This window comes from Somniosus microcephalus, unplaced genomic scaffold, assembly GCF_052327205.1.
Source record: "Somniosus microcephalus isolate GS21.2 unplaced genomic scaffold, FLI_Smic_1.0 unresolved_chr6, whole genome shotgun sequence".
Classification (NCBI taxonomy): Eukaryota; Metazoa; Chordata; class Chondrichthyes; order Squaliformes; family Somniosidae; genus Somniosus; species Somniosus microcephalus.
In genome coordinates this window covers 48,635,851-48,649,286 of record NW_028225184.1, presented here as the reverse complement: position 1 = coordinate 48,649,286, position 13,436 = coordinate 48,635,851, and the positions used below count along the sequence as shown (strand labels likewise).

At 43.9% G+C, this 13,436-nt stretch overlaps 1 protein-coding gene across 1 annotated transcript in view; it reads left to right on the top strand.

Moving 5' to 3' along the window:
* The window catches only part of LOC147087281 (Fc receptor-like protein 5), a 68,105-nt gene that overhangs the window by 53,963 nt on the left and 706 nt on the right, over positions 1 to 13,436 (top strand). The gene's annotated exons all lie outside the window — the stretch shown is intronic.

The following is a 13,436-nucleotide window of genomic DNA, read 5'->3' as shown; positions in this document are numbered from 1 at the left end:
AATTGGAGGAAACTTATAGACTTCAAGGACAGGAAATTTACTATATTGCTGGAGACAGATAGTAGGAATAATGGCTCTGTAATCACACTGGCAGGATGTGATTAGTGGTGTCCACCGGGGATCTGAACTGAATCTCAGATTTTCAGTAAATTTAACAATGACTTGAAAGAAGGAATAGGGAGTCGTATATTTAAGTGTGCTGGTGAAATTAATTTAACTGACGCAGTGAATAATGCACTCTTGAGCAGAAAGTTGTAAAGGGACATTGATGGATTGGGTGAGTGGGAAAAATGTAGCAGATGGAATGTAAAGTGAAAAAGTGTGAGATCTTCCACTTTGGACGTAAAACAAGATTCCTGTATTTCTTATTTGGTGAAGAACTGGGGAAAATGGAGGATCGCAAAGATTTAGGAATCAAAGTACAGAAATTAGTAAAATCTAGTGGAAAGGTAGGAACATAATTACAAAGACTAGTGGAATGTTAGCCTTTATCTCAAGATGTCGAGATGCCGGAGTTGGACTGGGGTGGACAAATGTAAGAAGTCACACATCAACAGGTTATAGTCCAACAGTTTTATTTGAAATCACAAGCTTTCGGAGCGCTGCTCCTTCGTCAGGTGAAGTAGAGGAATGCATAAAGACACAGCTTATATCTCAATATATAGTTTTATCTCAATATATAGTTTTATCTCAAGATATAGTTTTATCTCAAGATAGCTGGAATTCGAAGTGGTGGAAGAAAGTTGTAGCTGTACAGAGCACTTGATTACGGAGACATGGTTGCAGCGTGACCAAGACTGGGTGCTGAATATCCAGGGGTATTTGATATTCAGGAAGGAAAGTCAAAAAGGAAAAGGAGGTGGGGTGGCACTGTTAGTAAAGGATGATATCAGAGCAATAGTGAGCAAGGATATTTGCTCCGAAAATCAAGATGTAGAATCAGTTTGGGTGGAGCTAAGAAGCACCAAGGGGCAGACAACATTGGTGGGAGTTGTCTGTAGGCCTCCAAACAATAGTGGATCTGTAGGGGATGGCATCAAACCGAAAAATAGAGATGAGTGCAACAAGGGTTGTACAGTAATCATGGGTGGTTTTAATCTACAAATAGGCTGGCCAACCAAATTAGCATTATTAGAGTGGAGGATGAATTACTGGAGCGTGCACGAGATTGTAATTTAGGCCAGTACGTTAAGGAGCCAACCAGGGAACATGCTATCCTAGATTGGGTATTGTGCAATGAGAAGGGGTTAATTCATAATTTAGTTGTTATGGATACTTTAGGAAGAGTTACCATAATATGATGCAATTCTTCATTACGATGGAAAGTGAACAATTCCAATCAACTAAATTTTTAACATTACTGTGGAGTAGGAATTCCTGGAGTGTTTACAGGATGGTTTCCTGGACCAATATGTCGAGGAACCAAACAGAGATCAGGCCATATTAGAATGGGTATTTTGTAACGAGAAAGGATTAATTAGCAATCTTGTTGTACGAGGCCCCTTGAGTCAGACGATCATAATATGATCGAATTCATCATTCAGATGGAGAATGACGTTGTCGACTCACAGGCTTGGTACCTAAATTTAAATAAAGGAAACTACGATGGTCTGAGGCGCAAGTTGGGGAGGATTGCTTGGGGAATGTCACTCAAAGGGTTGATGGTGGATATGCAATGGCAAACATTCAAATACCGCATGGATCAACTACAGTATTTGTTCATCCCAGTTTGGCATAAATATAAAACGAAAAACGTGACTCAACCGTGGCTACCAAGGGAAATTAGGGATAGCATAAGATCCAAGGAGAGGACATATAAATTGGCCAGAAAAAGCAGTAAACGTGAGGATTGAGAACAGTTTAGGATTCAACAAAGCAGCACAAAGGGATTAATTAAGAAAGGGAATATAGAAATAAGAGTAAGCTTGTAGGGAACATAAAAACCGACTGTGAAAGCTGTTATAGATATGCGAAGAGAAAAACATAGGTGAAGTCAATCGTAGGTCCCTTGCAGTCAGAATCAGGGGAATTTATAATGGGGAACAAAGAAATGGCCGACCAATTAAATACATATTTTGGTTCTGTCTTCACAAAGGAGGACACAAATTACCTCCCAGAGATGTCGGGGAACATAGGGCCTGATGAAAGGGAGGAACTGGAAGAAATCAGTATTTGTACGGAAATGGTGTTAGGGAAATTGATGGGATTGAAGGCGGATAAATCCCCAGGGCCTGATAATCTACATCCTAGTGTACTTAAGGAAGTGGCCCTAGAAAAAGTAGATGCATTGCTGATCATCTTCCAAAATTCGATGGAATCTGGAACAGTAACCATGGTTTCGAGTGTAGCTAATATTACCCCACTATTGAAAAAAGGTGGTAGAGAGAAAATGTGGAATTACAGACGGGTAAGCCTGACATCGGTAATGGGGAAAATGCTAGAGTCCATTATAAATGATGTAACAGCAGAGCACTTGGGAAACAGTGACAGGATCGGACAAAATCAACATGGATTTACAAAATGTAAATCGTGCTTGACTAACCTACTGGAATTTTTTGAGGATGTAACTGGTAAAATAGATAAGGGAGAACCAGTGGTTGTGTTGTATTTGGACTTTCAGAAGGCTTTCGATAAGGTCCCGCTTAAGAGACTAGCGTGTTAATTTAACCAACATGGGATTGTGGGCAAGGTATTGAATTGGATAGAGAACTGATTGGCAGAGAGAAAGCAAAGAGTTGGAATAAGTGGGTCTTTTTCCGAGTGGCAGGCAGTGACTAGTGAGGTACCGCAGGGATCGGTCCTTGGACCCCAGCTATTCACAATATATAATAATGATCTAGACAAGGCAACTAGATGTCATATCTCCAAATTTGCAGATGACACAAAGCTGGGTGGTCGTGTGTGCTGTGAGGAGGATGCTGAGAAACTCCAGGATGATTTGGACAGGTTGGCTCATTGGGCAAAAGCATAGAAGATGCAATATAATGTGGATATATTTGAGGTTATCCATTTTGGTGGCAAAAACAGGAAGGCAGATTATTATCTGAATGGCAATAGATTTGGAGAAGGGGAAGTGCAACCAGACATGGGTGCCCTTGTGCACCAGTCGCTGACGGTAAGCCTGCAGATGCAGCAGGCATTTAAGAAGGCAAATGGTATGTTGGCCTTCTAAGTGAGAGGGTTTGTGTTCAGGAAGAGTGATGTCTTGCTGCAGTTATACAGGGCCTTGGTGAGACCACATCTTTAGTAGTGTGTGCAGTTTTGGTCGCCTTATCTGAGGTAGGATGTTCTTGCCATGGAAGGAGTTCAGCGAAGATTCACCAGGCTGATACTTGGGATGGCAGGAATGACGGGTGAGGAAAGGTTGGGTCGATTGTGCTTGTACTCGCTGGAGTTTAGAAGAATGAAAGGATATCTAATTGAAAGTGATAAAATTCTGACAGGTCTGGACAGACTAGATGCAGAGAGGATGTTCCCGATGGTCTGGGAGTCCAGAACCAGGGGTCACAGTCTAAGGATAAGGGGTAGGCTATTTACGACAGAAATTAGGAGGAATTTCTTCACCCAGAGAGTGGTGAACCTGTGGAATTCTCTATCACAGAAGGCAGTAGAGGCCAATTCATTAAATATATTCAAGAAGGAGTTGAATATATTTCTTAAGGCTAAAGGGATCAAGGGGTATGGGGAGAAAGCAGGGGCCGGGTTCTGAATTTGGATGATCAGCCATGATCGCATTGGATGGCGGAGCAGGCTCGAGGGGCCGAATGGCCTACTCCTGCTCCTATCTACTATGTTTCTATGTTTCTAATCCGAAAGTAGGGTCCTTAATCTAAACAAAGGAAAGTACGAAATATGAGGAGGGAGTTGGATATAATAGATTTGGGAGCTTAATTTAATTGCATGAGAGTGGATTGCAATGATTAACGTTTAAGGAACGAAAGCAAGAATTGCAAAAGTTATAAAATTCTTTCTGGTGCAAAAACCGAAAAGGAAAAGCGGCCCAACAATGGATAAGCAAATAAATTTAGGATAGAATTAGTTCCAAAGAGAATCCATATAGAGTTGCCAGAAGTAGCAAGCCTGAGGATTGGGAGCAGCTTAGTGTTCAGCAGAAAAGGACCAAGAGTTTGATAAAGAGGGGAAAATAGAGTATGAGAGTAAACTTGGAAGGAACATAAAAGCGAATTGCAAAAGCTTCCACAAGTATCTAAAAAGAAAACGATTAGTGTAGAAAAATGTAGGTCCCTTACAGCCAGAAACGGGCGAGTTTATAATGGGGAACAAAGAAATGGCTGGGCAATCAAACAATACTTTTTTCTGTCTTCACGTAAGAGGGCATTAATAACATCCCAGAAATTGTAGGGTACCTGAGGTCTAGGCAGAACGAGGAATTAAATAATTTAGTATTTGTAAAAAAATAGTGCTGGAGAAATTAAAGGGACTGAAAGCCGATAAATCCCTAGCATCTGATAATCTGCATCCCAGAGTACCATAATAGGTAGCCATGGAAATTGTGGATGCATCGGTTGTCATCTTCCATAATTCTATAGATTATAGAACAATTTCTGCAGATTGGAGGGTGGCAAATGTAACCCCACTATTTAAAAATAGAGGGAGAGAGAAAACCAAGAACTACAGACCGGTTAGCCTAACATCAGCAGTAGGTAAAATACTGGAGTCTATTATAAAGGATGTGGTAATCGGACACTTAGAAAATATGAACGGGGTTAGAAAATGTCAACATGGATTTATGAAAGGGAAATTGTGTTTGACAAACCTACTGGAGTTTTTTAAGGATGTAATTGGTAGAATAGATAAGGGAAACCTAGTGGATGTGTCGCATTTGGCTTTTCTGGTGGCCTTTGATAAAGTCTCATATAACAGTTTTGTGTGCAAAAGTAAGTATATGTGATTGGGGGTAATATACTGGCATGGATTGTTAATTGGTTATACACAGGAAACAGAGAGTAGGAATAAATGGGTCTGTTTCGGGGTGGCAGGCAGAGAATATTGGGGTACCGCAGAGATCAGTGCTGCGGCCCCAACAATTCACAAAATATACCAATGATTTGGATGAGGGACAAAATGTATTATTGTGAAGTTTTCTGATGACACAAAGCCAGGTTGGATTGTGATTTGTCAGGAGAATGCAAAGAGGCTTCAAGGCGATTTAGAAAAGTTGAGTGAGGGCAAATATATGGCAGATGCAGTATAACGTGGATAAATGTGAAGTTATCCACTTAGGTATGAAAAACAGAACGGCAGAGTACTACTTTAAAGGTAATAGATAGGAAAATGTTGATGTACAAAGGGACCTGGGTGTCCTTGTACACCAGTCGCTGAAAGTAAACATGCAGGTCCAGCAACGGTTAGGAAGGAAAATGGCATGTTGGCCTTCATTGCAAGAGGTTTGAGCACAGGATCAAGGATGTCTTACTACAGTTATACAGGATAACAACAGAAAATGCTGGAAAAACTCAGCAGGTCAGGCAACATCCGTGGAGAGAAATTTGAGTTGACGTTTCGGGTTTGACCCTTCTTCAAAACTGGAGAGAAAAGGAACTAGATCGAAGGCAGGGCTGCGATCGGACAAAAGAATAAAAGAACCAAAAGAAGTAAAAGAGATTAGAAGCTAGACGAGATGGTAATAGGCTGGGATTAGGTGTAAAGTGTACTGGCAGGGCAAAAGATAGCTGCCAGGTGTGAGAGAGAAACAAAAGGAAAGGGGGGGGGGAGGAAAGGAGTGGAAAAATATAAGTAAAAATGAAATAGGGGCCGAGGTTATGATCTGAAATTGTTGAACTCGATATTGAGACCGGAAGGCTGCAGAGTGCCTAATCGGAAGATGAGGTGCTGTTCCTCGAGTTTACGTTGAGCTTCCGTGGAACAGTACAAGAGGCCAAGGACGGTGAGGTCCGAGTGGGAATGGAGTGGTGAATTGAAATGACAGGCGACCGGAAGCTCGGGGTCACCCTTACGGACTGAACGGAGGTGTTCCGCAAAGCGGTCACCCAATCTGCGTTTGGTCTCCCCAATGTAGAGGAGACCGCATCGTGAGCAGCGAATACAGTATACTAGATTGCGAGAAGTACAAGTAAATCGCTGTTTCACCTGGAAGGGGTGTTTGGGGGCCTGGACAGTGGGGAGGGGGGAGGTATAGGGGCAGGTGTTACATCTCCTCCGCTTGCACGGGAAGGTGTCAGGCGAAGGGGAAGGGCTGTTTGGGGTGATAGAGGAGAGGACTAGGGTGTCTCGGAGAGAGCGGTCCCTGCGGAATGCTGAAAGGGGAGGGGAGGGGAAGATACGTTTGGTGGTGGGATCACTTTGGAGGTAGCGGAAGTGCCGGAGAATGATCCGTTGAATGTGGAGGCTGGTGGGGTGAAAGGTGAGGACAAGGGGAACCCTATCATGGTTCCGGGAGGGAGGGGCAGTGGTGAGGGCAGAGGTGCGGGAGATAGAACTGACACGGTCGAGGGCAGTGTCAACCACGGTAGAGGGGAATCCTCGGTTGCGGAAAAAGGAAGACATGTCTGAAGCACTGGTGTGGAAGGTGGCATCGTCGGAGCAGATACGGCGGAGGCGGAGAAACTGGGAGAATGGAATAGAGTCCTTACAGGAAGCGGGGTGGGAGGAAGTGTTGTCCAGGTAGCTGTGGGAGTCAGTGGGCTTGTAGTAAATATTGGTCGATAACCTATCCCCAGAGATGGAGACGGAGAAGTCGAGGAAGGGAAGGGAAGAGTCAGAGATGGACCATGTGAAGGTGAGGGAAGGGTGGAAATTGGAGGCAAAGTGAATGAAATTGTCAAGTTCGGGGCGAGAGCAGGAAACGGCACCGATACAGTCATCAATGTATCGGAAAAAGAGGTGAGGGAGGGGACCCGAGTAGCACTGGAACAAAGATTGTTCCACATAGCACACGAAAAGGCAGGCATAGCTAGGACCCATGCGGGTACCCATGGCAACACCTTTGATTTGGAGGAAATGAGTGGAGTTAAAGGAGAAGTTGTTCAATGTGAGAACAAGTTCAGCCAGGCGGAGGAGGGTCGTGGTGGATGTGGACTGGTCGGGCCTCTGTTCGAGGAAGAAGCGGAGTGCCCTCAGGCCATCCGGGTGGGGGATGGAGGTGTAGAGGGATTGTACGTCCATGGTGAAAAGGAAGTGGTTGGGGCCAGGAAACTGGAAACCGTTAAAGTGGCCGGAGGGCGTCCGAAGAGTCGCGGATGTAGGTGGGAAGAGACTGGACAAGGGGAGAAAAGATAGAGTCAAGATAGGAAGAGATAAGTTCCGTAGGGCAAGAACAGGGTGAAACGATGGGTCTACCAGGGCAGTCCTGTTTGTGGATCTTGGGTTATTTCGGATTTCCAACATCTGCAGTATTTTGCTATCGTACAGTTATACAGGGCCGTGGTGCGACCTCACCTTGAGTACTGTGTGCAGTTTTTGTCTCCTTACCTAAGAAAGGATTTATTTGCCCTAGCGGGAGTGCAGCGAAGGTTCACCAGACAGGTTCCTGTGATGGTAGAACTGCCGTATGAGGAGAGATTGGGTCGACTAGGCCTGTAGTCGCTAGAGTTTAGAAGAATGAGAGGGAATCTCACTGAAACGTATAAAATTCTGACAGGGTTTGACTGGGTGCAGGGAGGATGTTTCCCCTGACTGTGGGGAATTGAACGAGGGGTCGCAGTCTGAGTATACGGGGTAGGACATTTAGAACTGAGATGAGGAAAAACTTCTTCATCAGAGGGTGTTGAACCTCTGGAAATCTCCACCGGAGAAGGCTGTGGAGGCCATAGCACAGAATATATATAAGAAGGAGAGAGATAGATTTCTAGACACAAAAGGCACCAAGGGATATGACGAGAGAGTGGGAATATGGTATTGAGATAGAGGAACAGCCATGATCATATTGAATGGTGGAGCAGGCTCGATGGAACGAATGGCCTACTCCTGCTTATATTCTCTATGATAGACCCCGTCTGGTGGAACTGCATTTAGTTCTGGGCAGTGGACCATATGAATGATATGAAGGCCCAAAAATGGCGGTCAGTCTCGATGGAGCTGCAGAGAACTGAGACTTGCTCTTCGGCACTGCTTAGTTGTGGGCAGCATATGACATCACTAAGGCCAGGCGTGCAGCCGACAGCTAATGAGTAAGTGAAGACACGCCCACAAAAGCAGTGCAAACTAAGCCACGCCCACATTAAACTCTTTCAGTCTCTTCCATTTTAATTACATTTTAAAAAACTTTCCAAACTTCTAAGAACTTCTAAAAATATTTAACTAACTGGTGCTTGTACTTTTTTATATATCCGCCGTTTGTTTTATTTGTTTTCATCAAAACCACAATCTATTGGTCCCTCGCTATACAACCTCTTGTTTTGACACCCAGAAAAAGTCTTACAATGTTTTATATCTCCTACAGGTAATGCTGTTGAACTTCAGAATTACATTCCCAGCCATATTTTCAATGTTAATTTCCAGTATCAAAATATATTTTTCAGACATCATTTAGACTGTTAATAAATAAATCTGCTCTCCACGTTATAGAGGGATTATGTTGTTTGTTTTAGAAACATAGAAGATAGGAGCAGGCCATTCGGCCCTGCTCCGCCATTCAACGAGATCATGGCTGATCATCCAAACCCTAGCACCCGGTCCCTACAGCGACAGCCATCCCACACAAGCTCTATCCCCGTAACCCCGCGTATTTAATCCCCCCTAACACTAAGGGCCACTATTTTTATCATGGTCAATCAACCTCACCCGCACATCTTTGGACTGTGGGAGGAAACCAGAGCACCCGGACTAAAACCCACACAAACACAGGGAGAAAGTGCAAACTCCACACAGGCAGTCACCCAAGGCTGGATTTGAATCTAGGTCTCTGGCACTGTGAGGCAACAGTGCTAACCACTATGCCACCGTGCTTCCTTTATGTTGAAAGTACAGAATTGTTCACTGAAATCTGCTAGAAGTTAGAAGGAGTAAGGATACCGATCAGCAATGATCGAATTGAATGGCAGAAACAGGCTCGAGGGACTGAATGGCCTAGTTCGATTCCTATGTTCCTATATGCTAATTATGGTGTGGTTTGCTGAAGTGCTCACAGTATTCCAGGTGTAATATATATCTTGCTTAGGTCGAAATTGGTTGACCAAACAGCCCCCGACACTGAACTAAATTGCCCAGAGTTTTGCCCACTCATTAAGGTAGCAATGTCCCATTACAACGGTCTGCTGCTATCGCCAGAATATACAGCTTAGTGCCGTCAGTGGAGTTGGATATCTGGAACTTTATTCGTTCCTGTAACTCATAGATCAATGCAGTTAAAACACGAGGCCGCATTACAGAATCCTGGGGACACCACTTGTCACTTTTTGCCAGTTAGATTACAGACACATTATCGCTGCTCTATGATTCGTAACTGCTAATCAATTCAGTACCAATGTCAACAATTTGTTTTCAATTCCATGCGCTTTACCGGACAAATGCTCGACTTAATATTACGATAACTTATTTTGATCTAACCTGTGTATAATTTTGTTAACAACTCAAGTCCCTTTTTATCCAGCTTCCCTGGCATTCCACTCTCCTTAATTTGCATGAATGATTTATTGGTGAACATTCCACAGCGGCATTCTGTGCCTCTCCTGGCATTCTCTGAAAGGTCCATCGAGATTTCTGTCAATCTTTTCATACGAGCAGCAACGCCCAGTCCCGCTCCTGCTCTGTTGCTGATCACGACACCCATCACTCTTGCTGAAGCCTAATCACACAATCTATTTATCCATCCCAGTCAAGTAATTCACCACTAACCCCTTGGGTTGTTCAATGTGTCAACCAGCACCGCTACCAATTTCCATCTGGATTAATTGTTCACTATTATTTTAATATGTACAAAGTGTGAAGTGGAAGGATATACGTGGATCAACGTATGTAAGTGAAATCAGGATAACTCTTACTACATAGAAACTAATTTCCGAAATGGGGTTGAAGAGCAGAGGAATCTGGGGGAACAGGGCACAAATCACTAAAATTTGAGACACAATTTAATTAACACATAACAAAACAAAGAACGCCCTGGGATTCATTTCTTAAGGCAGACCACATTGGAGCACTCTCAACAGTTCTGGTCTTAATATTATAAATTGGATATAGAGGCACTGGAGAAGGTGCAATGTATATTTACTACGATGATACCAGACCTGAAATAATGTAACTATCAGAAGAGATTGAAAAGGCTCGGGCACTTTTCTCTAGGTATATAAAGACGAAGGGGTGATGTGAAAAAGCTCTTTAGGATTATGAACGGGTTTGATAGGGCAGTTGTAGAGAACATTTTTCCACTTCCGTGGGAGACCAGATCTAAGGTCCATCAACATAAGATCGTCATTGATGTATCTAATAGGGAATCCAGGAAAAACCTCTTTATCCAGAGAGTAGTTAGAATATGGAACTCGCTAGTTGAGGAGAAAGATATGTTGATGGGGTCAGAAGGAGAGGGTGGGAGGAGGGTCGTGTAGAGCATAACAGCAGACATGGAATTAATGGGTCGAATGACCTGTTTCTGTGCTGCCGTATAATGTAATGCAAAGAAACAAGGCAGTTGCAATCCATGTGGGTGATTGCTGAATTGCTTTGATCTATTGGCTTTGCCTGAGACTTGACTCACAATGGCAACATCATGAACCTCGCTGAAGCCTCCCAACGTGCTTCCGCATTCTAGCACCTGTGGTAGCACTGTGGCCCTAATCACCAAATCTCAATGCAGACTCTACTCTTGCTCATCTGTTACCTACACTTACATTCACCCCCTCAACATGATCCACGCTCCTGGTCTCTCCACAAGACATAGTTGCCTTAAAAACTCCAGTTCCATCCGAGTCTCTTACTAAGATATGCTTTCTCCCTTTCATCCCAGGACCTGTTCATTGAGCGAGTCCTTGTCCTCAGTGTTTTCAGTTCCCATGTCAGTTTCTCTCCCCACCCCGTGTGTTCGGAGCTCGGCTATGTTCCTAAACCTCTCCCTCCTCTAATACCCAAACCCACCATCACCTCCCCTAGAAATTTTCATCTCAGTACACTCCTCTATTCCTAAGATCATCCACTCAGCTGCCTCTGATCCTTCAACTCCTTCCCTTGCCCTGCAAAAGAAACCATCCCCTTATCCCGCTCACCCTGCCCTGAACTTGAATTGCATTTTATTTCCTATTATCTCCCATCTCCCCATATGCCCTATCTGAACTCGTTCTGAGCACGAACACCACCTCCTACTCCCTTGACACAAGAGAGCACAAGTACCTCCCTGCTCTGCAGAAAGTGCCAGGGAATATTTACCATTCACCTGTGAGGAAGGTAAGGACCTCGGGTTAAAGTTTCATCCAAGGTTTGGTATCTCCACAGTGCATCACTCCCTCAGTACTGCAGTGGGCGTGTCGGCCCAGATTATGAGCTCCAGTGTTTGGAATGGGGCTCGAACCCACAATCATCTGACTCAGAGACGAGAGAGTGATAAACACTTACTGCACTGAACTTCGCACATCACAAAGACGGAGAATTCTAAGATGTTTCTCCACTCGCTTTGATGGGTTATCCCACCATTTGCTTGCAACTTTAGATGCCCTGAAAAGTGCATTAGCGCCTTCTGTCGGCGAACAACGCCATCACAAAAGCAGGTCACTAACATCAATCACTTTCTATTTCGGTAGAGCATAAATTCAAAGCATGATACCGTCTCTCAGGAACAGAAGTAGTCCACTGCACCCATCATGTCTGTGAAAGCTGTGTGAAAGAGCTGTACAATTGAGTCCCACACCCCAGGTTTTAAATTAAAGCTGGACATTAGCGCCTTTCAATACATGTCCAATTGAATCATGAGTGTTCCTGTGGAATCTGTATCCAGCACCTTTTCACTTATTGCTTTACCAATCTTAAAATCATCTGAGTGAAGAAATTCTCCGCCGGTCCCTTCTTGTTCCTTTCTCAATTATTTTAAGTCACTGAGCTCTATTTATGGATCCAGTTTCCAGAGGATACAGATTCTCCCTATTTGCTCAAACTTACCCCTCTTAATTTAGAATACACCAATAAGGTTCTCCCTTAACCTTCTCTGCACAATCGCAGATTCTGCAATCTCTCCACGTAACTGAAGTCCCTCACTCCCGGATCATCCTGGTAAAACTTCACTTTACCCTACACAAGTCCTTGACATCGTTCTTAAAGTTTGGTGCCCAGAACACTACACTATACTCCAGCTGCCAGCAAGTCAATGCTTTATAAATGTTTAGCATGATTTTTACCGTAGAACTTCAGCTGGAACCTGAAATTACCCTGAATGAAGAATCTGGCGTGTATTTACCCGGAGAGAACATCACAATTACCTGCAATGGCGACATAAATTCCCCGGGTAGCGATTATACCTTTTATAAAGATGGGGGCAAACTTCCATTTCCCACTACCAGCAGAGTGTCTTACATTGCGTCAACCAGCAGATATCAGCAAGGAGATTACCAGTGCAAGTATGGATAACTTGTCAACGAGCAATGGACCTGGTCCTCACTTAGTGCCTCGGTGTGAGTAACATTAACAGGTGAGTGAGACGGGCAGCGTTTTTGCAATATCACAACTGGTAAGTTTTTTATTTATCTGGAGAGACTAGATGAGATGGTTTTGTATCTTAAAGCTGAAAAGAATAAGGGGCGGCTCAATAGAGATGTTCAAAATTATAAGGGTTATCGACAGAGTAAATAAAATAGAAACTGAACCAAAGGCACAGATTTAAGATCATTGGCAAAAGATCCAGAGAGGAACTAAAGGGCATGTGTTACACGGCGAGATGTTGTGATCTGGAATGCCAAGCCTGGAAGGGTGCTGGAGACATATTCAATAGCAACATTCAAGAGGGAATACATTTTTGATGCATAGTAATGACCTGGACTTGGTTATACAGATCATAAGTCTCAGAGTTGGCAGACGAGAGGAAACTCGGAAATATAGTGAGCCATGAGGAGGACAGTAATAGACCTCCGGAGGACAATTACACAATCCCAAACCAGCGACCTCCACCAACCAGAAGACAAGAGCTTCAGGTGTATGGGAACACCATCACCACCAGGCACCCCTCCCACTCTCAGACCATCCTGACTTGGAAATATATTGTAATTCCTTCATTTTTCATTGCATTAAACCGTGGAACTCCCTGCGGGAGCACTGTGTGAGCACCTTCCCCACACAGATTGCGTCGGATCAAGAAGAATACCCACCCCCATCTTCTCAAGGCCAACTTGATATAGGGAACAAATGACGGCCTTACCATCAGCGGCCTCATCTGGAATCATTCAAAAATATTTTGGGACCACCGAAATAACTCCATTATTTGAAATGCGAATCCGCAGAGTTAACGTGGAGGTTCAGTAATCTTACCACATGTTCATCTT